This window comes from Anas acuta, chromosome 2, assembly GCF_963932015.1.
Source record: "Anas acuta chromosome 2, bAnaAcu1.1, whole genome shotgun sequence".
Taxonomy (NCBI): domain Eukaryota; kingdom Metazoa; phylum Chordata; class Aves; order Anseriformes; family Anatidae; genus Anas; species Anas acuta.
In genome coordinates this window covers 1,818,255-1,845,511 of record NC_088980.1, presented here as the reverse complement: position 1 = coordinate 1,845,511, position 27,257 = coordinate 1,818,255, and the positions used below count along the sequence as shown (strand labels likewise).

The window sequence follows — 27,257 nt, the reverse complement described above, 5'->3', positions numbered from 1 at the left end:
TTCTCTTCTTTCTCTTCTCTTCTCTTCTCTTCTCTTCTCTCTCTTCTCTTCTCTTCTCTTCTCTTCTCTTCCTCTTCTCTTCTCTTCTCTTCTCTTCTCTTCTCTTCTCTTCTCTTCTCTCTCTTCTCTTCTCTTCTCTTCTCTTCTCTTCTCTTCTTCTCTTCTCTTCTCTTCTCTTCTCTTCTCTTCTCTTCTCTTCTCTCTCTTCTCTTCTCTTCTCTTCTCTTCTCTTCTCTTCTCTTCTCTTCTCTTCTCTTCTCTTCTCTTCTCTTCTCCTTCTCTTCTCTTCTCTTCTCTTCTCTTCTCTTCTCTTCTCTCTCTTCTCTTCTCTTCTCTTCATTGAATTGCAGTCCAGATGAGTACAGACTGGGAGAAGAACTCACTGAGAGCAGCCCTGCAGAGAAGAACTTGGGGGTTCTGGTGGATGAAAGGCTTGCCATGAGCCAGCAGTGTGCGTTTGCAGCCCAGAAGGCCAACTGCGTCCTGGGCTGCATCAACATAGGAGCAACCAACAGGTGGAGAAAGATGATTGTCCACCTCTGCTCTGCTTTCATGAGGCCCCTCCTGTTAGTGCTGAGTCCAGGTCTGGAGCACCCAGCACAAGAAAGATGTGGACCTGTTAAAGCGGGTCCAGAAGAGGGCCACAAAGATGCTCCGAGGGCTGGAGCAGCTCTCCTGTAAAGAGAGGCTGAGAGAGCTGCGGTTTGTTCAGCCTGGAAAAGAGAAGGCTCCGGAGTGACCTCATTGTAGCTTTTCAATACTTGAAGAGGGCTTATAAAAAAGATGGAGAAGGGCTCTTTACTCAGGTAGATAATACTAGGACAAGGTGGAATGGTCTTAAAATAAAAAATGATAGATTTAGATTAGGCATTAGGAGGAAATTCTTCACTGTAAGGGTAGTTAGGCACTGGAAGAGGTTGCCTAGAGAAGTTGTGAATGCCCCATCCCTGGAGGTTGGATGGGGCTTTGGACAACCTGATCTAGTGGGTGGCATCCCTGCCTGTGGTAGAAGGTTTGGAACAAGATGATCTTTAAGATCCCTTCCAACCCATGCCATTCTATGATTCTGTGATTCTGTGACGCTATGAATTTGGCACATGGAAAGAGCATGGACACAACCAAACTCAATTCAGTTGATCTATGGTAAAGAACCATTTGAAGTTCAAGTGACCGTCTATCTAATGGTTCAGGTAGCCTCCCATAACATTTACTTCAGAGAAAGGGCAACAGTCCTTGGATTTGAGGAGCTCTATCATGTCTCCCATAAAACATAACCCCTTGGCTGCCTAGAAGGGTGGCTTATGCACAGAAACAGGAGAGTTGGTGTTTTTCCCTAAAACAGTGGTGATTTCACTACAAATTGCATTTTACCTGTAGTGCAAGCCCATACATTTTGAAATGGCCTCAGAGGTGAAGGTTCATTGTAATCCAAACCAAGACACACATGTCTGTGTGCTCTCCTTCCTTCGAACTCAATGAACTAAGGTGGATGGAAAAACAGTTTCTTTTTTTTTTTTTTTAATCAGCTTTCAGTGTTTGGCTTCCACAGGGTTACCCTACGGTGATATGGGAGTGGGGTGAAAAGGGACAAGGGTTGCTGAAATAAAGTCACATGCTACCTCCTCATCTCTACATCTCTGCTAATGACTTTTTCATAAAGTTGAACTTCAAAGGAGAATCATGTTTGAAGGACTAAACAAGGCCTGCTGTTTGGTATGCAGTGCCCTTTCTAGTGGCTAAAACTGGTCTCCGCTTTCATCTCTTTTTAACAGTCTCTGCTGAGTTTTTAAACACATGTCATTTTCTGAGGTTTCTTTCTTGTCCACAAGAGGAGGCAGACTGAACTAGCTGACTCAACCCTCTCACTCCTCACTCCAGAAGCACAGTTCTGGTGACTGAAATTTGGTGTCTGCTGCTATTTGAAGTCCCCTTAAGTCTCAGCTTGAGAAAATATCTCTGACAATAACAAAATAGGATCCATCTAAAGGACAGAAAATTCCTTCTAAAGCATCCATGGAAGATCTTCTGCATCATTTCTAAAAAACTGAAAATCACTATTATTTTATTCCTTTTAGCATCCTTATGCAAGAAGCCTGTCAAGAGACTCTGGAGTTATGTATTCTACAACACAGTTTGTTTACTCAGATTATCAGCTCATGTTAGCCAGGACTATTTTTTTTCCTCGTAAGATATCAAATCCTGTTTCTTAGAAAATTAGTTTAGAAGGGACCCTCAGAGATCTCATGATCATCACCAAATGAAGGCCAAGTCAGTTAAACAATCCCCACTGTTTCTATCTCTCTATTACTAAAAGCCTCCAGGGACAGAAACTAGGTACTCCTCTCCAGATGATTGGTTTTGTCATTTCATTATCTTTTTGTTAGAAACCTTTCCTGGTCTTGAATCCAAATCACTTTTATTTCCTCTAAAGTTTTTGTTCATGTTGAGAAATTTGGTGCTGGGATAATTTCAAACACATAATTTAAATATTTGTATCGCCTTCTATCTGCAAACAAAAATGAGACTCACAGAAATCTTGCTTAGGCCAAAAATGCTCACATGTTCATATTTTGATATGAAAGCCATCACATCAATACTATACTACAGTGAAAAAATAATAAAATAAATTAAAATATATATATATATCAGCTTAGTGACCTTAGGAGTTCTAAGTATAATCTGTTAATATATAGCATGTTAGATTATATCACCTAAGCAATTTTATATCTGCCTTATATAGGCAGTAAGCATTAATTTATGTTTAAAGTAAGTCTCCAGATAAGATAAAACTGGTTTAGAAATATACTCCAGGCTCCCTTCCCTTCCCTCCCCTTCCCTTCCCTCCCCTTCCCTTCCCTTCCCTTCCCTTCCCTTCCCTTCCCTTCCCTTCCCTTCCCTTCCCTTCCCTTCCCTTCCCTTCCCTTCCCTTCCCTTCCCTTCCCTTCCCTTCCTTCCCTTCCCTTCCCTTCCCTTCCCTTCCCTTCCCTTCCCTTCCCTTCCCTTCCCTTCCCTTCTTTTTTTTTATTTTAAAAGAATGGACTTCATTATCAAACTAATTTCCTGGGAAAAAAAATAAAGTTTATGTCTTTTAGTTTGTTTCTCATTTGTTGGCAGGTTCTTTCCTTAATAATGTTGGAAACTTCCTGCCAATTTCAACCGAAAAGGGGCTGGGAGTCTCAGAATACTGAGTTTCTTCACAGTTCATGACAATCAGTAGCTCAGCAGAGGAAAATGTATGAATCAGTGCCCACAGCAAGATGGATGGGTTGAATTCATTCATTATGCATATGTTTAGTAGTAAAACGTCTAGATGATCAGTACGTAGGTACTGCCTCACCAGCTCGTACAGGCAAGCCATTCAGCGTGGAAATAAGTTGGACTAACCCACCACTGACTAACTCTTTCCTAATTGAAGTGTCATGGAAGATTTGGAGGAATGTTCAAACGCTAGTCCTTAAGAAAGCAGCTTTGTTTCATCCTCTGAAATGCCTGTTTTACCTATGAAGTAACTTGGATGTTAACAACCAGTTTATCTCCCTGTTGTGGGTTAACCCCAGAAGCCAGTTAAGCACAACAGCTACTCACTCACTTTGCCCTATCCCTCCACCTTAATGGGATGGTGGAAAAGAGTAAAAGCAAGATAACTTGGGGATTGAGTTAAATATTTTTTTTAAATAAATGAACAAGTGGAAAAAGAGAGAAAGAAAAAAAAAATAAAACAAGTGATGCAAAGGTTGTAACTCATTACCTCCCATAGATAGACTGATGGACAGCCGGTTCCCAAGCAAAATGATAGCTAACCTCCCTAACTCTCCTCTCTGTTTTGTTGCTGAGCAAGATTCCATGGAATAACTTTTTGGTTAGTTTGGGTCATCTGCCTAGTTGTGTCCCCTCCCATCTTCTTGCACGCTCCCAACCTATTTAGTGTCAGAGGTCAGAGTTCAGAACAGACAAGGCTTTGATGATGTGCAAACACTAGCAATATTTTAGCTATTTTGGTGTGTTATCAGCATTATTTTGGTCACAAATCTAACACACAGCACCATACAGGCTGGTATGATGAAAAATAACTCAATTCCTGTTAGACTCGGTGCATTTCCTTACCAGCAGCCATCAAAAAGTTAAATATGTTCCAATAGAATTACAACCTCCAGCAATGAAGAAGGATGTCAGCACTTTCAGAGGGCAAATTTCCCCATATTAAAGTAAGTGCATAAGATGCTGGGGATGAAATGCAGTGTAATATATCCAGTAGCTGTTGAAGAAACTTGCACGACTAGATGCTCACCTTGTCTGCGGATGAAGTTAGACAAATCATTTGCCTAAAGCCTATAAAAATTATAAAGAAAGTCATTTAGCAGAGAAAAAAATAATCCCCAAGTTAACCTCTCCCTCAACCTTGATTACCTTGTATTTACCTTCCAATCATGCAGTGGTGACTCCTGTGCATTCTCCCTGCCCTCAAACAATTACCATATAAATAAACAAATTAGAAAATAATTCTGACTTCATACAAGTACTACCAAGTCCTGCAGCTCCCACTGCTTCGGCTTTTCAAAGGGCATGTAATGGAAAGTTTTCTTTGCCTGTTGACCTGATGTTCATGGTGAGGAGGATGAGATGTCCACGTACATACACAAAAATCTATTCTTCAGTGTAACGCAGATTCTTTGTTTGCTCTTTGGTTGAAATTTTCCACTGAACATTACACAAATATTTGCACATGTGTGTGCAACACAAGCACTAACTTTCTCTGTAGGCTGAAAAACACTTTGATTCTACCAGCAAAGATGTATTTCTTGGGCTTCCCATTCTGTTGAAGCATAAATTAAACCACCCAAAGAGGTGGCACTGCCAAAGAGGTGGTCTCACCCTTCTTCTGCTCGCCTGCCTACTCATTCCTGACCCTCTACACCATGCCACTTGTATGTGGCAAGTAATGCCACCCGCATTTCTGAGATCAACATATGCTTTCAAGAAACCTCTTGGGTTAAAATAAGCCCAAGAAAATGTATTAATTTTTATTCTGTATCAGCTTTCCATCCTGGTTCAACACAATCTGCACAAGTGCGATGGCTGGGCCAAAAAGTTGGAACAGAAGGGCTTAGAGAGAAGTGTGATTGTGAGTTCATCTCTGCTGGCAACATAGGCAACCAATACTGACTTCAAAAACTATTGCAGAAAGCATTTCTTCATGGCAAGAGTGGTTTGACATTGGAACAGGCTGCCCAGCAGTGCTGTAGAGCTGCCATTCCTGAAGGTATCCAAGAGATGTGTGGATGTGGTTTAGTGGTGGAATTTGTCTTGTTATGTGATGGTTCAACTTGATGTCCTTTTGGGTCTTTTCCAACTTAAATGATTCTATGAATATTTAGCATATAGGGACTTTAAATTAATTGAGATTATGTCTATTGAGGCCTCAATAATTCAGTTGCAATAGGCTGTCCACGGTGCTTGGATGAGTAATTTGGTTGTCCAACAGTGCTTATATAGTGACTGACATGGAAACAGAGATTGTACTGTGGCAAGAAATCATTCTAAGGCAAACATGGCTTCCTTTTTGTGTGTGGAATACTGCTCAAATCTTTTTAGAATGAATCTGCAAATAGGAGCCAAAGGAGCATCAGTCCAAGCTTGATAGTCTCACCTGAAGGCAGACAACAGTGCTGGGTGAAACAAAACATCTGGAGCTGTTCATTCTTTGATGTAGGGAAAAAAAAAATTTAAAAAAAAAAGGAATCCAGATAACTGACTTAAACTCGGCACCCTACTTGCATAGAGCTAAAATTCATTGACAACCTTATTGTAAGTCATCAAGCAAGGATTTAAAAGGTTTGGGATCACTTCCCAGCTCTATAACAGTCTGTTTTTATGACCCCCATCAAGTCACTTAATTTCTCCATGACTCTGCTCACCATCTGTGAGCAAGACATTTTTTTGCCTGACTCATTTGCTAAGAAGCTAAACTCTTGGAGTAGGAGCCATAAATCTTACTATAACTGCAGTGTTGAGAAAAAACACATTGTTCTCGGTGAGGTGCTGTTGTAACATAGTCCTCAGCTTTGTTAGAGCTTTCTTTAGCCTGAATGAATTTACTAGCAGGGTGTCAACAGCAAACCTGGTCATATCATACACTTTCTTCCCAGCCTCTACCGTTGTTATTTCCTTTGTAAGCTTCACGAAAGCAAAATAATAAATAAATAAGTAAATAGAGATCAGTGTCAAGAAATTCAGATATAGTTCAGAAAACTGTTTCTTCCGCTTTTACCTCATTCTTTTTCCTTTCCCTTTCCTTCCCATTCCTTCTCTTCCCTCTTATAACAATATCCTTGTCAGGGAATCCTTCTACATTTAATTTTTCTCAAGAGTCTTCCAATAACATTTACTCATAACTTCCTTCTGGGTGACCTTGTGTTGCTGAAATCAACATTGCGAAAGTGACCACTAACAAAAAATACAAAAATGTGTATAAGCAAATTTTACTATAGGACTGGGATTTGGGGGTTCTCTATTTTTGTTTGTTTGCTTGTTTTTTTAATAACATGTTTCTAAACTAGGATTTGTCCGCTCACACTCAGCAGACCATAATGTAATGACATAATTACAGTTTACTCATCCTACATAATAAATGAATCTTATTCAACTTTGCGACAGATGTAGAGAAACAGTTTATTCTTTAAACAAAAGAGAATGAAAGGAAAAGCTGTTCTGTGGACATCAAAACCTACAACCGTTTTTTTCCCGTAGTTCCATCCTCACTGTTTCTTTGGTGAGGATTTCACTCTGCAACCTCTCCCTGGGGGTGGTTCTTTTCTGGAATTTTTCCTCTCCACAGAGCAACATATTGCAGCAAAGTTTGCAGTAACGTGGTATTTACAGAACTTTCATCCTTCTGTTAAATTTATTTAAAATTGAGCAACAGGTTCAAAAGTTACTGACACAGCGACTGAGAGGCCTGACAGACAGACAAGGACAGGGGCAAAACGGATCTGCGGTAAAAATTAAGTATAATATTATAAAATAACCATAATCACCTTGATTATTCTGATGTGGAAGGATAGAACTAAATGTGATTAATACATATTTTTTCTTGCATTCATTAATGATCTAAGGAATTTTCCCTTACCACTGCAAAACAGCAATATTTACCATGGCTTCTGTAATTTCTTGTATTCATCAGCAAAGTAATGGCCATAGAAGTCTTTCATCAGTGTATAAAGGTCCCCATTATCATTGGATGTCACTTATGGTACCTACTGTTTTATAACAGCATCTCACCAGAGTAAATAAAATACAATTAGAAGTACACAGCTTCCAAGACTGAATGCTGCATTTTGCTGAGATAGGGAAATGCAATACCAACTGCTAGATAGAAAACAGACATGCCAGGATTTGTATCACTTCATTTTAGCTATCTAGAAATTGCATATCTACTCTAAAGCAGTCATCCAGGCTCCCTCTAGAGTCCACGATGAGAGATCAGCTTCTCTAGAGAGCAGTTCAGCACAGAGTAGGGTAGGTCTCTGTGGTGAACAAATCCCAGGTACAATACCTACAAAACTGCTTAAGACTAGATGACAGTCAGAAATTATTAAATTTAAGTGATTTAAATCCTGCCTACTACAAGAGAAGTCAGTAAAGCCCTGTAAAACACATGTGTTACAAATATTGTGAAATCTAAGGTCAAGGAATCAATGATCTGGCCAGTCTATATTACCCAGCCTGTTGGACCCGTACTTTATTCAGGCAAGGAGAAAGAAATGGTGGGCGCAATTATTTTTGGTACCCAAGTAGTCAATCCAAATATGACATTCAGCAATGAAACTAGAGAATTTTCTGAATGCAGACCAGTGCCCTCGTCACAAAGAGGCCCATCCCTAGAAAATTAGAAGTCATGGAGATGCCTCTAAAATAATACAGCAACAAGAGATAAACTTATTTATATAAAGAGTAGGTTAAGAGTGGCATCAGGATAGCATGCATGCCTTAGTCAATCCAGCCAGTGAGATTCCTCTTTAAATAACGAGTCACATTTATGACATGAACACAGGTATTCTTCTCAGGTAGGCTATAGAGAATGCCATGTTAGATATTTAGGAACCATAATCTACCCAGAGTTTCCAGAACTAGAAACCCTCTCTGATGAGTTTTGAGAAGATGTAGGCCTCATTGACCACTATCACGTAACAGCCTCAGCTTTGGGGAGGATGGATGATGTCCACAGGTTAACTCACTGGGTAACAAAGGACAAAATAGGCATTATGCTGGGATGTTCAACACAAATATTACAGAATAGTTGGTCTTTGCTTATTTGTTCATTTTTAATAGGGTTTTCCAATACATAGTCATAGCTTTAAGAAACTGAGCTAAAAATTAGAGCAAATCAAAAGTGGTTTATAAAACAAAACAGACTTCATGGGAAGTGACACATGGGATTAATTGAACTGAACATTGGTTGTCTAAAACATAAGTTTTTCCTCTCTGCAGATGATGCAGACTACCTCAAAGGTTTCTCCAAAGAACCGTGCCTCATCCAGTCACCTTCAGGAAATGCCTGCCTCTCTCCACTGACCCTAGGGGGAGCCTAGAACACTCACTTCGACTGGACAGGCATGTAACCATAGATTATGTAGCCTAATCTTCGTGTTTGAGTAGCACCACATAAGTGAATGAAGTCCAAAAAGACTACTCACCTTGTTGCCTTTAATGCTGTTAACCAACGTAATGTCTTCTTTTCCACCTTCAGGAATGCTGTGGCTGTCTCAGGAGGAAGATCTGATCAGAGGCTTTTCAAAAGGTTTCCACTTGTGGTTGATTCCATGTGAAGAAATTACCCTATGCAAGGCCTATACCTTCACTTCAGATGTCTGAAGCTTTGGCTGAATCTCACCTCTAATTTCAGCTGTCTTAATATGCAAGCTGACTCTCACCTGTAATAGCTGTCCTACAGGAAGTCTCACAGAAAGGGGTTTTCTTAGGTTTGGGGTTTAATGTCATTCAAATCCTAAACAAGGGGCTTAATATCTTGGCTATCCTTTGTGTCCTAGGAAGATAAATGCATTATCCCTTTCTGCATGCAAAGACTTGAGTAAAATGCTGCCAGACTCATTCAGTAGGCTAGTGGCAAATCTCTGCAGTATCTGACTATAACTAAAACCAATATAAAAGAGATTTATTTATGTTTTAATCCAGGTCTCTCTTATTTCAGGAAAATCTGTTACATAACACCCAAGGAAATGCATACTACTCTGCATTCAAGTAACTTAGTGTCCATCCCCACTATTCCTGAAAAAGTTCATTTGGGATTCACTCCCCTGGGATGGGCAGAGACCGTCTTTCTTATTGTAGCTGGAGCATAACCAGGGCCAATTTACACTTACTCAGTGACAAAACTCTTCCCTAGTTTGCACAGCACTTTTTCTTCCCCACCCCTCACCCACTCCCAGTGTCTCATCTCACACCCACAAAGGTTTATGGTCTGGCTGAGATGTTCTGCTTGACAGCCACAGTTCCTGTACTCACCAGCTCAAACGAGACCTTGGGGCTGCCTCCTTGGATGCACTTGTGCGTGCCAGTGGACTCTACCCTCATGAAGGCAATGAAATGCAGATTTTCAGCAAACAGCACTTGGGCAACTGTCTTAGTGAATTGCTAGACACTGATTCACCTCTTCTGGAAATGGATTAGTTCCAACCAGTTGAATATCTCCAGGCAAAGCTCAGTTAAAAATTGCTGACATCTCACAGCAATGTTGGACCAACTTTCTATTTCAAGACTTCTGCCTAAGTAGCATCCCCCCCCCCTCCTCCAGCCTGCCTTCTGTTTTTTCTCTTTTTTTTTTTTCTATTTTTTTCTTTTCCAAGGCTATTTGTTGGGAGCAAGGATCTTGATGTTTATCCTTTTTCTGAAATCATAAATTCCTTCCTTTATTAGCTCACTAGCACACTAGAAACTCTCTTGGAGTTAATGAGTATACAGTGTCTTCAACTGGAGTCTGAGCAGCAGCAGGGGATGGATAGGAAAAAAAGAGGGATCAATTTCACCTAACTTTAGCCATGTAAAATTGAGTTGTCTAGTTTAAAGTAAACCTCTAGGTTCCCTCTAGAGTCATTCAAGAAAGAAGACTATATTGGCTTTCAATCCCACACAAAGATAAGCATCTGAGATATTCTAGAAATGTATTTTTAAATGGCTGAAATTAAGAAGATGAATATTGTTGTCATGTTGGACAATTACTATATTATTTACTGTAATCCAGGAAGTCTCCTACCTCTCAGCTAATGACCTGTTTCTCTCTGAGAGTTGGGCATGCAGCAATCAGCTCTCCGTTTTCCCTTTTTAGATATTTTTCCCTCACATTTCTGGCATGGTGTTATTAGATTATTCACTATTCCCTTTTCTCTACTGCCACTGTTTGGCATAGAGGATGTTTTGTTTGTCTTCATTATCTTCTTGCCACTGCATGTGCATGACTGCATGCAAATGCATGCTCATGTGCACATGAAGTCTAGAATTGTGCTTGTGGAATCTATATATGATTCAATTTATCACTTTACTTGGAAAAGGAGGAGGGGAAGAGAAGAAATCCCAGAGAAGTATGTTCAGCCTTGTGCCAGTCTTCAAAACCAACCTCAATCGTTTCCATTTAAAACTTTCCACTGGAAAAAAAAATAAAAATCAGATGCAATGAACAAAGTAATAAATGCAACGGCACAGCACATGGGGCAATGACATTGCTCTTGCACAAGAAGACTCTGATATTTGGATGTTTGTTTTCCTCTCAAACTGGAACAAAGTCAAAATATTTAAACTTCCTGGAGGGAAACATTTCAGTTTAGAAAGGTCAATTTTTGATCTCAATACACAAGATTGACATCAACAGGAGACCGATGAAATGCATGCCTTTCATTTAACGTTACCCATTGAATCGAGCTACTGCCACATGGAAGATGTTGCTTTGGGTCTCTCTTTCTGCCATGATCCCTGTGGACGCAGTTCTTTGGCAGGGCTTCTTCCCCAGTGATGCGTAGCATTTGTTGTTTTCCTTTCTTTGCTGCCCAAAATGGCCTGAGTTCAGACAATAGGATTGGGCTGCCAATACAATTCAAAATTTTTTGTGACTCCGTGTTTATATTAATGGGATACAGTACTGGCTTCTTCTGTAACTCTGATCATCTAGACCACTCTGCTACAAACAGCTGCCATCTCACTGGAGGACCAATATTCCAGTACCAGTGGGACTCAGCACTTTGAACAGAGATTACTACAATTTCAATGCCTCGAGGGACCTGCCAGGCCTCCTCTCCAGACAGGCAGGGGTCTCCCTTAAATCCAGCGTCCAATCTTCCGGCTCTGCATGGATATATCAGATAGCACAAAGTATCTACAAAAAAAAAGAAAAAAAAAATAAAACAAAACTAAATGCCTACATTTCGGAAGGTGAATCCTGCTCCTCATGTGAATGGCCATTATTTAAGATAAGAAATGAACCAGACTTATTCTAGACAAGTAGAGAGAGAAATTGATTTAGAGGTGACAGAAAGCAATGTCTAATCTGTAATTACGCGACTCTGTTGTGGTCAAGTTCCTTTTCTCACCATGCTTCTACAGAACAGGCCATTTGTCTCTTTGTAGACTCAGATGGCCAGGGACTCCATTTGTCTCATTCCTTCTGGCAGAGCAAAACACACAAATCCTTCTTTCCTTGGCTGCTCTGGAATTAATGAGCATTTATTCATTTCTATTTATTGGAAGATAAGGTTTTAACTAGTTGGCTTACTAAGTCCTGTTTCCTGTGACACCTGCAGTTTATTTCAGTTTCTACTTCAATTCTTTCACCTACTTTCTGATACATGAATTAATTGCATCCTGAAAAAGTGAAACGAGAAGATTTTACACTGCTTAGATCACTAGATCCAGACCAGGCACCATCTGGGATATTGTAAACAGCTTTTATTGGACTCGTTCAGCCTCCAGCCAGAGCTGGCCATCCAGACTCTTCCACAGACCCTCTCAGACATGGTAGAATATCACCTACAGGAGATCCTGCCACCACAGAGGTGCTGAAGAAGATTAAACACTTTAAATAGCCTTCACTTCAGTGAAGCAAGAGGAACTTTAATGACTTGCTGAAGTTCTGGGATGGGAAAAAGGATGACTTCCCCATCTAAGCCCCCCAAAAAAGATAAAGAAGAAAATAAGAAAGAAATCAACCAAGTGAAAACCCTACAGAGAGAGGGGAAGACTGTAATGGAAATGTTCTTCTCTTACTTTAGTTGAACAGTTACTTCTTAATTAAATTTCACTGGAAAATCTAATCTGACACTCGGAGGAACCAGTCAATGTATAGGTTGTATGACTGGCCACAAACAAGATTCCCTACCTGCACTCCAGCATCACTGAATCATAGAAAAAAAAAAGATGAAAAGGGAGCCTAAAGACATCATCTGATCACACTTCTACCTTAATTTAAGATTAACCCTACCTCAGCTATTCCCGATACATTTATTTATTTTTTTCTGCATGCCATCCAAAACTGAGAATACTACTTTGACTCTAGGCAGCAGAGGATAAATTTCCACCGGCTGAGAATCTGGAATATTGTCTCCCAGTTAGGAATACAAAGAGAAAATTGGAGATGAGAGAAAAAGAATGAATACTCTGCCACCAGCACGCTCTCATAACACCAAGAGTCTGCTGCTTCCAATACAAGACTTCAGTCTTTTCACTGTCCTTTACATTAAGAAATAATCCAGAAAAACAAACTGCCAAAGGCATCTCTGCAAGAACTGCTTCAATTCAAAGATCTCATCTCAAAAGATAGGACTTCATTGCTTCTGACTACACCAATGTTGAAAGAGCAGGGATCCTTGACTGGGAAATTTCACTATCAAAAGAAATTTCATTTGACACTCACTTCTGCTAAACAAGCATTATTTATAACTAAGAAAAGGTTTTTAATAGAGAAGCTGGAAAATGTTCCTAAATTGAAAATACCTAAAGTCCTGGCAACAAATAAATGTTCCAAAGTCTGGTGTATTTCTTTTCTTTTCTTTCTTTTTTTCCATTCTGCTCCCTTATTCTTATGCTTGGCTGGGTAGCATTGTTGAAATGTGCAAGAGCCAACTTCCACAATTTCCTCAAACAGCAAAGAAAAAAAAAAAAAAAGGTTTATGGGGTGTAACCATACTGTATTTTGGAGTATGTTATAGAATGTCTTTAGGAACACTGTCTGTGGAAGTATAGAGCAAGCTAAAGGGGCATGAGGCTGACTCCCAATACAATATGAAGAAAGCATGTTTAAGAGATATTCTACTTCACAGATCAAAGATGTAAAAAGTTTGAATGAAATACTGAAAAATAATAATTTCATGCACATTTAAAAAATATATATTTTTTTCTGTTTCTCATTAATTACTTTGTAACTTTTCTATTTCCACTAAATGGATGTAGAAAGTTTCCACAACCTTCTTATCAAAGTCTACTTTCATCATGCCAAAATGTTCAGGAATTGTTCTGCAACCTGAGTAATTTTTAGTAAAAGCTTTTAAAAGAAATAACAAATTTTAAACCAAGAACTCTGGGAACAATAGAAAATACCAAGTAACTTTCTGACTCTGATTTGCATGATACCACTTGTGTCAACAAAATAATTTATTGTAAAATTTTATCTTTCTAACTGATAACTAATTACTTCTTATATTCACTAAAGGTGATGTATCATTTGATCCTTTTAAGGCTTAGCTTACTATGGGCACATGACTGGTGTTTGTTTAGAACATTTCTGATAAAATGCTTGGAATTTCTTTATTAAAAATAGCATTGTCTTTTTGAAATGGAAGAAATTGGTGCAAATGCAACAGTTTGGAGAAGGTGCTGCTGGATGGTGAGGACATTTTGTTTAGAATCAGTGACCTGAACTCCTGACATAACCAATTAAGGTACCCATGAGATGTTTAGGCTCAAATCCTTGTATTAAAAGAAAAAGAAAAAAAAAAGAAAAAAAAAAGAAAAAAAAAGAAAAAAAAAAGAAAAAAAAAACACTCTGAGCATATAGTCTTCTCTAGGCTGTCTTTTATTATGGGAAACAGGGTCTTCCTTGACTTTTACCAAGAAATGTGACTCATTTTAGGTTCTGCACACAGAAAGAAAAGCACATGCACAGACACACATACAAGTATTTCCACCGCAGCTTTACAGGGCATCTAACTCTCATGGGCATTGACTCAGAAGCTTGGCTTAATAACGTAGATGGCTGAAAAGCTCATACATTCTCTGCCTACTATTGCAACGTATTTTGCCCAGCTTTTGTGTATGAGACACTAACCAGTCCCCAGTTCAGTTTCCTTGTTTAGCAGAGTCATGAATGCTGTCAGAAGGATTCCTCGGGCACAAATGGAAAAGCTACAAATACAATAAAATCGTACCTTGGCATGGATGAGGATAGCGGATTGTTGGAGGCTGTTTGTTACTTAGAACTTACTTTTACTAACCCCAGCTTGAAACAATAGGAACAACTGAAAGACACAAAAGGCAAATAAAATAAGCCACTCTCTCATTAGCAGGAGGAAACAGCCCAGAAAGCTGTCCAGCAGATGCTTTCCAAAACACTTGTAGTCCTGAAGAGATCAAAAAGGAGTGTGCTATTTCTCTTTTGGAAATTCCTACCCAGGTGACAGGTGTGTGCATTTGCACAAAGACAGAAAATAAATAAATAAATAAATATTCCCCTTTTTTTTCTTCAGTTCAAATATTAATGATCTAGCAACGATTTGGGAATGGTTAGATTTATTTTCGCTAAAGGAGCCTAATGCATATTTTATCCATCAGATCACTCTCCTTTCCAACTAGCAGACAATAAGAGTATATCAGATGAATGATTTCTCTACCTGTATCTCTAACTTTGAAGCCTGGGCAGATATCTGATTGAAAAAAAATATGAAGGAAACACTGCAGTAAATGCTAGGCAATCAGAAATCCAAGAGGAATGGGTCGGTTTTGGCTGGAGATATCACTTCATCAAAACTGACTATGCAGACATTTTTCTAGTCGATGGAAACCTGAAAAACTAGGTTCCTGTTCCTGGTCCACACCACCAATTCACCTGTTTCTGGGTAACTTGGCTCCCTGCTTCTTGGCACCTCCCTTGGCTGCTAATGGCAAAACAAGATACCACAAGGACCAGTTCCCTGGCTGTGAAGTGCCTCATTCAGCAGATAGCTTCAGAACAGAAGATCTGGGCATCTATTAATTTTCTGAGCACCACTACAATTCAGCAAATAAACTTTTCAAGAGTGATCATAATAAGAAAGTTTGAGTTTTACAAGGAAGAAAGGAAGAAAGGAAGAAAGGAAGAAAGGAAGGAAGGAAGGAAGGAAGGAAGGAAGGAAGGAAGGAAGGAAGGAAGGAAGGAAGGAAGGAAGGAAGGAAGGAAGGAAGGAAGGAAGGAAGGAAGGAAGGAAGGAAGGAAGGAAGGAAGAAAGAAAGAAAGAAAGAAAGAAAGAAAGAAAGAAAGAAAGAAAGAAAGAAAGAAAGAAAGAAAGAAAGAAAGAAAGAAAGAAAGAAAGAAAGAAAGAAAGAAAGAAAGAAAGAAAGAAGAAAGAAAGAAAAAAGAAAGGGTCATAAATTTAAACTCCAAGTAAGATTCTTCTGCCTTAAGTTGGGTGTCTAAAAGACAGATGAAAAATGCTGAGCCAGTAACCCAAGGCTATCTTTAAAGTCAGGGGAGAGAAATGGGCACCTGCAGAGCACAATGTTTTCCACCTGAAGTTCAGTGGCCAAGATGGATGAGATGAATCACCTCTGGACACTCCTCTTTATCTGCCTCAGGGCGACCGGCTCAGAGTCAGACACCCAATGCCCATCCAGTAGAGGGAAGATGAATACTGTTATTTACTAGTTTGCTTATGATGGGATCATATGAGACAGTGCCAAATGCTTTGTCAGAACCAAGACACAACACAGTCTCCTATTCCTCCCTGCTCCCATTATCCTGTCAAAACTGAAAGTACATTGGTTTGACGGGATTTCTTCTTGACAGATCCATAGGGGTTGTTTTCCATCACCATAGAAGTACTTCCAAGTGCTTATGAATTTCTAATTAATTCATTCTGGTATCTTCCAAAGTTGAAAAACTCCATCTGCCCCTTCTCTGACCATCCTGTCTGCCTCTGCATGAAGACAGGCTGTATCCTGACTTCCTGCAGCCACCTCAGGTTTCCCTTCCCTCCCTAATAAGCTCTCACATACAGTGCAGATTGCTCCAGCTAATTTTTCAGCATTCACTGGGCCCATGGTACATATCTAATCCATTGAGCAATTGCTTTCCTGTCTCTCTTACCTTACCCTCTCCTCTACTCTAGAAAAAATATATATATTTTTTTTAAAGAAAAGTATGGGCTTTTTATGCAAATCAAAGCAATTAATAATGATGATTTTATTCTTCTGGATTCTCATGTTGATGGAGTAATAAGCTTATCCTAACTCATTATTTTCTTATTTCTTAAATATACTTTAAATATATATAAATATATTATAAGATATATATAAACGTATATAAAAATATATCATATAATATATTATACATATAATATAAGCTTGTATATATAAATAATATATAATAATTAATAATTATATAATTTTATAATCATATATTATGATTTATATATTATATAGAGATTATTGTGTAATAATTATCTATATATAATAGATATTATAAACAATATATATAACATATAAAAACTTCTATTTTTTTTTCTTTTTTCTTTTTTTTGGGGGATGGATGGGGCCATATAATTTCTAATTCACTTTTCACTTCCAGCTTTCCCATTTGTATCCTAAAATGTTTGCATAGCTCAATTATATCCAATCATGTACCTTTGTTCTCACTTGGAGCATGTCTGGAGATGATCTAATTCCCACACAAACAAGTTTCAAAGGAGAAGAGAATATTTCAGCTACAGACACAAACTTTTTAACGCATCACAGAACTTCTTTCATTGTCTTCAAACTGCCTCGCATGATAGCTGGTGCCAGAGATTTGTAGACCTGTAAAAGAATCTAAAAGCAGCATGGCAGATTCTTCACTGTACTTAAAATGGATTTTTGCTCACGAAGTCCACATCCAGATGATTTAATGAAACAGACGAGTGCAATAATAGATTTATATTACATTGGTATTTCATGATCCTGGCAGTCATTTACTAGGTATAATAGAAAAAGGCAGACAGAAGTTCACCCATTATATTGTATTTTCTACCGCAGAAGATAAAATCAGCTGGCATTCTCCCCAGCTTAAAGATTTTGAGCTGAGGCACAGGAATTTCACTTGTCTATCTGCAGTGTCTCTTTTCTGCTGCGAACGTCCTTCTCTGAGTCCAGCATGTGGTCCTGGACAAGTCAGCTGCTAAACCTCAAAACTGAGGATGAATCCGTTCCTGTCTCCCAGTCTTAAAAATGGGCTAAATAAATAAATAATAATATAAATAAGTAAAATTAACTTCTCCTCCTGATGCCATCTTTGAAATCTCTGAAGTTTTCTTCTGGCTCTCCTGTAGGCACTTTCTGGTTTGCCTGGGTGTTTCCCTAAAACAGGAGCTACGCTCAGGTTGAGCTTGGACATGTGTCAGTCTGGTCCCAACAGCACTCAGAGCAGCTCTAATCCCCACCAAGCCCTTCGGCAAGTCCTACATGCAAGGTAATGACACTAGAAATCAGTCCTTTGCTCAAAGGGGAAATGGGAATCTATTTCACTCTGCCTGGGTCCCCAGAATTAAAATAAAATAAAATGAAATTAAAATGAAATGAAATGAAATGAAATAAAATAAAATAAAATAAAATAAAATAATATAAAATAAAATAAAATAAAATAAAATAAAATAAAATAAAATAAAATAAAATAAAATAAAATAATAAAATAAAATAAAATAAAATAAAATAAAATAAAATAAAATAAAATAAAATAAATAATAAAAATGCTTCTTATTAAAATTTATTCTGATTTTACTGTGTAATTTATATTTATAAATTAGTTCTGGATAGCTGGTGGATTTCTTCAATGATTTAGTTTCCATTTACAATAAAACAGTAATTTGAAGTGCTAACAAATCACAGTGAGAACATTTTACCTCCACTTCCGCAAGACTGGTATGAATTTAACTGTTTCTTCTAGTGCCTAAGAGCTGGTATTTTTATGTTATTGCTGTACCCCAGGACACTTTCTTCCAGAGTTTATGTTGCAGGACAGCAGGATAATAGCCCATAATCATGTGTTGCTTGGAATAATTGGATACTTCATTGAGTCTGCAGTGATTGACACTGAAAATACATGAGCTTTTTTTTTTTTTTTCCCAATTTTGCTTGATGCAGGCTGGAAGCTTCAATCAGAGATGACTTTTAAAAACCCATTCATATTGATAAAGGAGAGTTTGTAAGGATTGAAATATCAGCCAAGCCTTTTCTCTAAGCGTGAAAGAAAGGGGTAAGAAAGTTCAAGAGCTGGAAACAAAAGCCACGTGAGCTGGATGCTGATATGATGTACAGAATTTTTTAGTAGCAAGCCAACCATAAGAAGCAACAGATTTTCAGACAATCAAGAGGGAAAGCCTTGTTCTGAAGGAGATGCTTTCCTGCACCCAAAGAAGGGATGTGCAGTGCTGTGGTAATCAAGGGTGGTGCTTCAGCCTTGGATAGCAGAAGCAAGCAACATAAACAGACCCCAGGGCTCTTGCGACACCTGGCACGACCATCTCCAGGCTTTGTGGGACACGAGACAAGTATGAGATCTCCTGTCCCAAAGAGCAGGAGCCAGAATCAAACTGGGCCTTCTGACACACATGGAAAGGAAAGCCAAGAAAAGCTCCTGAGACCGTGTCTGTGATGTTGCCAAGCTGTCCTAGTTGTCCAAGCCCTGAGCTGCCAGTTAAGCAGCCAGAGGTGTCATGCAGATGCTGGGGAAGCCCCACAGGGACTGGCTGCACGTGGTCCACGAGCTGATGGAGAAGCAGCAGTACAGATGGGCAGGAGGCATGGGGAACTTGGAGCACGTCCTCGGTCACAGTTCTCCAAAGATCAGTCTTTCAGAGTGGGATGGACTTGGCCAGAGATCCCATCTGTCATCAGTGAAAATGGAAAATCACCTTCCCTTCTTCTTTTTTTTTTTTTTTCATTTTTCATTTTTTTTCTCCCCCCCTCCCTCTTTTTTTTTTTTCTTTTTTACCCTAGAAAGGCTGATCTAGATCAGATTAAATGTCCACCCCCCTAAGTGTCCTATTACTGATGGTGATAACTGATGGTGGATAACAATGACAGGGGATAGCACTGAGGGTGGATAAGGACTTATCAGGGTACTCTACTACTAGCAGTACTACTACTAACAACTGCAAGAACAGGGCAAACACGCACCGATGGTTTCCCGCTGACCTTCCCAGCCCTCAGTAACCTCTTACTCAGAGACCCTCTAGAGCAACGATATTACATTAGTGTTGAAAACTTTGGGTGTTTTTCTTTCTTCCTTTAGCTCATCTAATCACCTTCTGAATCCATTTAAACAAAATTGTATGCAAAGAGCTTCATAGCTTCACCTTCTGCTTATAAAGCCACTGCCTTTTGTTTGCTTTGCACCTACGCCAAGATTTTCAGTCCTGTGTTCCCAATCTCAGTATTAAGAGAGACACCAGATAACCATTTCCCATTACCCTCTTCATGATTTTTACAGATCTATCTCCTCCTATTTATTGCACGCCTCTTCTTCAGTGCCTGATTTTCTAGGTTGAAAAGTCCAGGTCCACAGCATGGTTGTGGTGACAAACCAGGATTCAATATGATAACCTAAGAACTACCAGCACTTAAAGTCATTGTCAATTGTGGCCATTTGTGGTCCTGTATCTGGGCTGGGGTAGTCCCAAACCCAAACACAGGCTGGGTGGGGAATGGACTGAGAGCAGTCCTGAGGAGAAGGCCCTGGGGGTGGTGGTGAATGACAGGCTCAATGTGAGCCAGCAACGTGTGCTTGTAGCCCAGAAACCAACCATGTCCTGGGCTGCATCAAAAGTAACGTGGTCAGCAGGGTGAGGGAGGGGATTGTCCCCCTCTGCTCTGCTCTCATGAGACCCCATCTGGAGCCCTGCTCCCAGCTCTGGGGCCCCAGCACCAGGAGGACAGGGATCTGTTGGAGTGAGTCCAGAGAAGGGCCATAAAGGTGATCTAAAGGCTTGGAGCAGCTCTGCTGTGGAGACAGGCTGAGGGAGTTGGGGTTGTTCAGCCTGGAGAAGAGAGGGCTGTGGGGAGACCTCACAGCGGCCTTCAGGGCCTGCAGGAGGTGCAGGAGGGCTGGGGAGGGTCTCTTGGGCATGGGGCGTAGGGATGGGACACGGGGTGACGGCTTGAAGCCATCAAAGGGTGGGGTTGGGTTAGATCTGAGGCAGAAATCCTTCCCTCTGCGGGCGGTGAGGCCTGGTGCAGGCTGCCCCCAGGAGCTGGGGGTGCCCCATCCCTGGCAGTGCCCAAGGCCAGGCTGGATGGGGCTGGGGGCAGCCTGGGGGCAGGGGGCCCTGGGCATGGCAGGGGGGTGGAATTAGATGATCCTTATAGTCCTTTCCAACCTAAAACATTCTATGATTCAATGATTTTATGATTCTATGACGTATCCTGGAGTGGGCCGCAGCGCCATTCAGGACAAAGGCTGAGGATCTTCCTAGACTGTTTGGGGAACCGAATGAAAGATTTCATTCACCGCACCCAGCACAGGCGTCCTGGAAAGCTGTGGCTTTGCGTTGTCTCCAGCACGCAGCAGCAAGCTCGAGCAGCCTCACAAAGAGAGCTTGTTCCCCCCTCGCCACCAGCTCCGTAGGTTTCAGGCCATCACCTTTGAACGCTTATCAGAGCTGCGATGGACTGTGAGCTCCGGGGAAAGCTCACCCCGAGGCAAGAGCACAGCCCCGAGACTACGAGGCTGCTCATGAGAGTCCCTCACATGCTCCCCACACGCTCAACCAAACAGGCTGGCTGGAGACAAATAGAGCTTTATGAGGGCAAGACGCTATATACTGGTTTATGGTCCCAGGGAACAGGTTACAAGCTCAGCGACTGTAAAAAAAAAAAAAAAAAAGAAAAATCCCTCATCATTCCCCTATCTGACTCAGCAAGGATCTCTCTTACAGCTAGCAGTAAGGTGGCTCCAGCTTCTGCAGCTTCTATCAGCCCACCAAGGCACAGGCGCCTTGCACACTGGTTTCGGCTGGAATCTGATAGCCGAGTTTCCTATCTATAATTAAAAGTAAATTGAAAGAAAATGAAAATAAAAATATATAAAATTAAAGTAAAATAAAGTAAAATAAAATAAAATAAAATAAAATAAAATAAAATAAAATAAAATAAAATAAAATAAAATAAAATAAAATAAAATAAAATAAAATAAAATAAAATAAAATAATAAACAAAATATAAATAAGCAAAAATACAATAAAAATAAGAATTACTTACAAAGAAGAGCTTGTCAGGTAGCAAATAGACTAAATTAAGGTTTAGAGGGTTCCTCCAGCTGTGCTTTTGGTGCTGTTGGACCAGGAGAAGCTGTCCCATCCTGCAACATGCAGGCAGCTCTGTTTCAGGCTCTCCTTCCCATCAGCTCCCAAAGAAGTTTGTGAGGCACGTCAAACTCCCTGACATAGCCAGACTTCTCCAGCTGCTGTAACTCCACGATGGTCCATCAGAGCTGCCTCAACCGATGCCAGCAAAGGATCTGGCCCACTTATTTACATGCATGACTCCGTGGTGCAGCTGGCAGCTGTGAAAGGGCTCATTTGGAAGGCAGCGTGGCTGGGATCAACATCACTTAAGCGATAATCTGCTAATCAGAGCTTCTTCTGTTGAAGTAATGCTCCCATCTCGTCATTCCATGCTGGCAGTTTTCTTCTGCAACGCTTGCCAAATTGTTTCAGCTCCTGGCAGTTTCAGAAGGGCTTTCCTTGCTCACCTCCGAACTGGAGTTTGCCCTCAGTTCTGACCGTGCCTTGGATGGCAACACGAGAAAAAAAAATAATTTGAAAACTTGATTCAAGCCCAGGTATGCTGCCAGAGACGTCCAGTCTGTCACGCACCTGGCAGAGGAAGGAGTAAGTTTTTTTTTATTATTATTTTAAAGAGTAAAAAAAGACCTCATGCGCGTGGAGTAAAATATGCAGGCTTGAGAGACTCACTTATCCCTTAGGGTGGGAATGTGATTGCTCAGTGGTGTGCAGAAATCACTGAAACAAATAGACTGATGAGCAGCAGGCAGAGTAACCACATGTGAAATCTTGTGTAAAACCTCAAATTATGCTGCTGTTTTGGAAGGTGGAGCTGATAAACAACAAAAGACCCTCCCTAGGAAGGAAAAAAAAAAATAGAGAACAAGCCAGAAGTGGCATCTGTTGCTACTCTGCAGGGAAGATAAAGCCACGGTGAATGACCTGAAAGGCCGACCAGGGGTCAGCATGGTGGGAACCTCACCTGGTAAGGAGTTGAGCTCGCCAGGATCACCCTGATCCTTTTTGTGTGCAACCACAGCAGAGAGGAGGGAGTCAGGAATAGACTGAGCATAGAATCAGCTAGAGCTGCATTTCCCAGTCCTACCCCCAATGTCCTGCAGACGCTGGCCCTATGAGGATGCAGACCACCATGTCTTCAGCTGATGTTGGTGTCTCCTAAGCTCTGCTACAGAAAGGAGCTGTGATTTGGATTTTATCAGCCAGGCTGGGATCCCCGTGGATCAGTCAGACATGTTCCAGAGCCCGGACCCTGATCTCCATCCCACCCACATCCATCTCACTTCACGGCATCAGCTCCAATCAGGCCTACAGCAAGGAGAGCAACAGAAGGAGGGTAAGGCAAGAGTCCAGGACGCTTTGCAGAGCCTGTCTGCCCCACCTGCTCATCAGGGTTCATCAAATGCTGGCATTTCCAGGACTGCATAGAAGAAGAGAGACTGGAATGCAAGCCTCTATATCCCCTCATCACCATGAAAACACAACCAAATGAGGACCAAGACCATTGCTTGGGAAGATCATCTTTTGCTTGCATGCCATGAGTCTCTTTCAACAGTAGGGCTCACAAAAGCTTAAAAAGGGCTTAATTTAATGTGTTTTATAATGAAAAACAGCAGAGTACAGTTTCATTTCAGCTAAAGGTCTTGGTCTGATGCCCCTGGCTATGGTCTGCTACCCAGTGATTTCACTAGCCTAGCTGGCCTGCTTAAGATGGAAAATGCTTTTGGATTCGACTGTCACCTCTAACACTCTTTTGTCTGCCTTAAACCAAGACCTCAGCCCCAAATGTCTCATCTCCTTTTTCTCCCAAATTATTTTTATCTTTTTAACCTTTATACATATATGAGTCTACAACACCTTGCATAGCACAGAGTATTAGAGGAGGTGTACAGTCTGTTTAGTCCATCTTTGAGCACCTATCACAAGCAATCCCGTGTTTCTACCTAGAGAGCCTGTGCAGAGAAAAGGCTCTAAAAAGCCTTTGCAGAGAAATGTTTTATGTTTATGGTTATCCATTTTATGATTTCTCCTATATATAAAAACCTATTTTTGACCAGTGTTAATATTTTTGCTGTTGTTGATTTCCCTGTCACTTGAAGGAAGGGGAGCGGATTCTTTTCTTCAGAAAGAGTCAAAATAAATCAAAAAAGAAAGCTGTTGAAAACCAAAAATGTCATCATACAATGTTTGGACTCTCACCTCCAGTTCTTGAGGATTCATTGGTTGTTCACTATATGAGTAAAACAAGTGTATTTTCCTGTCCTGTCACTCATCCGCAGGACAGTCCTGTTCCTTGAGTGTTGGATGCTGATGGAGAACGTCAGGGCAAGGACCAGCAAGCAAACCTCAGCTTAGAAAAACGGGAACTGTTTTTTCAATGTTGAGCATGATTACCATTGACTGATGCTGTGTTCCAAGGAAAGGACAGCAAGGAGGTAAACTGTCATTCCTGGAAGCCTCGATGTTGAGGTAGGTTAGCTTTCTGGAAGTTATCTCAGGGAAACTCTGTTTTGAAGGTGTCTAGTGGTGACTGGAAGGCTGTGAGTAGTGATAGGAAAGAGCAGGACAGAGAACTATTTAGGTCCGACAGCCTACCCATCCTGACTTTCAGATGGACTCCTTTCTGCTTGACCAAAAAAACCCACATCTCACTTCATCCAACCGCATCGTTCACACTGGTGATAATGAGGGCCAGATGTGTGCCTGGTCTGGTATGAGAAACAGCTAGATAAAGAAACAGGCCCTTCTTCAATCTAGCAAATTGGATCCATGTTTGGTCTGGAAGCTACTGAGTGAGAATAACATCTCGTAAGAGCACTTTCAATTATTTTGTTTCTTAGGTGTCGATGTTCTAGAGATGATCTCCACAAACTCATCTCCAACAGCTTCATCTATTCCACCTTTTTTCTCACATCTCTTTTCTGATTATATGAACACCACTGTTCCCCTACAAGGAGAGTTCAACTGAATCATGGATTTGGGGGCTCAATGTTCAGTCTCACTTTTCTTTCAGCATGAGGCAGTTTTTCGGGTAAGGTGAGCCAAAGAACAAGGAGTTTTGGAACAAGACAGCCTCACACTGATCACAGAGGTGTTTGATGGCATCAATGTGAACATCGCAGACCCCTTGGCAGTATTGATACCAGCTGTTCACTATGGTTATGGTCACAACAGCTAACCTGAGGCACCAAGAACCAACCAGCGGAGAGGGTCATGACTTACCCTCACGACCTTCAGCTGGCTTTTCATTTCACTTTGAGAGAATTTTTCACCCTGGATTTTGTCCACAAGACCCAGAGCAGATGTTTCCTTTAAGAGCCAGCAGAGAAGCCATCGCATGATGCTTTCACAGTCATCTCAGCCAAGAGTTATGGCTTCAGGTGAGTGCAGACAGCATCAGGCCTGAACTGTTGGGCCTCCATTTTAACCCTTCTCATCTCTACCCATGTCAAAAGAAAGCGGCAACATCAAAACTCTGCTCTTTATAACACATACAAAAAATATGGCCAGAAATTCACGATGGCTGTTTGGCCTGATGCACAAACCCAACGTGTCCAAAGCTGCTTCTTGTATATTTTGGCTTTGACTTTGCAAACAAAATGCTGGCAATAAACAAGTGAAAACAGAGCAGAAAAGGCCATCTCATCCTCTGTGACACTCAGTCATTGGACTGGCTTCTTACACAATGCGGGATTTTTGCGGCGTGGCTGCCAACCTTGTCCAGGTCAGACCTTTCCCTTCCGATCAATGCCTTTGGCTGACGTAAGTTGCGATGTTTCGCTGAACCTGAGTGACCCAGGAGAAAAAGGACAAGAGGCGTTTTATCCAGGATGGGACCTCATCTCCTGCAGAAGGGAAACATTCACCCAGCTGGGAGGAGGAGATGTTTATTATTAGGCTGTGTAAAAGTTAGCTACAAATATAGAGCCAATGCACAAGAGCAATAATTTCTGGTCAAAACCTTAGCCAGTTTAAATTGATTGCGGATTTTTTTTTGTTGTTGTTTTATATCAGTAGAAGGATCTAAACATTTGGAGAGATTTGTTGTAAGATGTTGAAGGAACTCAGTTCAGCACGTGCCATCCCCAAGGGTCTCCTTAAAATAGCAGCATTACAAAGGCTTCCTTTAGTGCTGCGTTCCTTCTTGGTTCGTTATACACACGTTCATGGATACAATCTGAAAGAAAAACAAAACAAAACTTAAGATGTCCAAAGCACCTTTGCCTGACAGGAGTGAAATAAGCCTGGAACAGATCTTCTGCAAAACAGTCCTGTGCCCTCCGGTGGGGAGAGGCCTTCAGGGGCCTCCCTTCATGGCCCAGGCAGAGATCTCCCCTGCTCCCCTCCATCGCCCCAAAAAACTGCATGTCTCTGAGGATGCAGCCCACCTCACCCTCAGGGGTCTGCAGAGAGAGGAGGGATTGTCTTGTGGCCAGGGCTGAGAGCACACACTGTGTGTGGGGATGAAGGGAGTTGACAACAGCATTTTCCTGGGGCACCTGCTCAAAAATGAGCCGGCTCGGCTGTTTCGCGCCTGCCCTTGCATAAATCACAATTTCCAAGGGTGGCGGGGCCTAAGTCTGCAGGGCCTGATCCTCAGCACCCAACGAGCCAGATGGGGACACTTTTATGTGGGGCTACCGCTCAAGGAAAGCCACCTTTAGCCTTGGCTGCAGGGAATTGAGGCTCCTGCCCTCCAAGAAGAGCCATGGCCCTTGCGCTCCCATACTCCGAGGGAGCAGGCCAGGAGAAATACATCAGGCCCTGACCTCTGTGCCTGGCAGAGGGGTGCCTTTGGACCTGTGTGTGTCTGTCCTGTGGTGTGAATTTATTCTATATGTGGATAAAAGGGGATCAGGAAGCCATCCCTCACAGCGAGACGCAGCCAGAGTCAGGTTTCCCTGCTTGTGCTTTTTCGGGCAAACTTCAAGCTGGGGCTGGAGGGAGGGAACAATTCCCTTCTTGTGCGGATTCAGCAGCCCTGTGGGATCTGCCTTTAATCATTACATGATTAGGGGGAGAAAGCAGCAGCCCGGAGGCACCCCTGGCCCAGCCCAGCACCCTGCACACCAGGGGCTGGATGCAGAGAGGCGACAAGGCCCAGAGGAGGCCATTCCCCAAACCACTTCAGATCCTGGATTATTTGCGTCGCCTCCTGCTGGTAGCAGCAGGAGGTGGGGGCAGTTTAATAGCGGAGGCTTTCCCTTTCCCAGAAAAAAAAAAAAAAGAAAAAAAAGAAAAGAAAAAAAAAAAAGAAAAAGAAAGAAAAGAAGGAAAAAAAAAAAAGAAAGAAAGAAAGTTAAGAAAAAAACAGCAAGGGATTTGCGATGGGGCTCATGAAACTTTGCAGTGGATTTTTTTTTCCTTCCTTCCTTCAGAAAGACTACAGAGCCCTTGCTCAGCCTTCCCCATACTCAACACACACAGATGCTCGGCTCCCCCAGTGTTGGGGGCTCTCCCAGCCCCCAAAACCCCCCTCCGTCGAAGCAAGCCAGCCTCCCCCCAGGAAAAAAAATAAAATACAGCAAAGGTGTTAAAATCTGCATGGGGTCTGCGTCCTCAAAGCCCTCCCCCCCTCAAACCAGCCCCCCCAGCTCCTTCCTGAGCCCCCCTCCCCAATAACTCTCTGCGAAAGCTTGACCCCCATCCTGCAGATGGGGTGGAAATGGGTTGGGGGGGCTTCACTGATTTTAAATCCCTCATCCCAACACCCCCCTTTGTATGTGTGCCCCC

General features: G+C 41.4%; 1 long non-coding RNA gene across 2 annotated transcripts in view; it reads right to left on the bottom strand.

The window, feature by feature from the left end:
• Positions 1–22,335, bottom strand: part of LOC137851999 (uncharacterized) — a 51,212-nt gene extending 28,877 nt beyond the window's left edge. The window contains exons 1-4 of one of the 2 annotated variants that reach the window (XR_011093611.1): positions 22,197–22,335; positions 21,481–22,097; positions 9,523–11,383; positions 8,694–8,757 (exon numbers count right to left, since the gene is read on the bottom strand). This is a non-coding gene — a long non-coding RNA (uncharacterized lncRNA). Of the gene's footprint in view, positions 1–8,693; positions 11,384–21,480; positions 22,098–22,196 lie in introns of both variants that reach the window. The other variant, XR_011093610.1, reaches the window with a different exon arrangement.
• Positions 22,336–27,257: the final 4,922 nt, after the last annotated feature.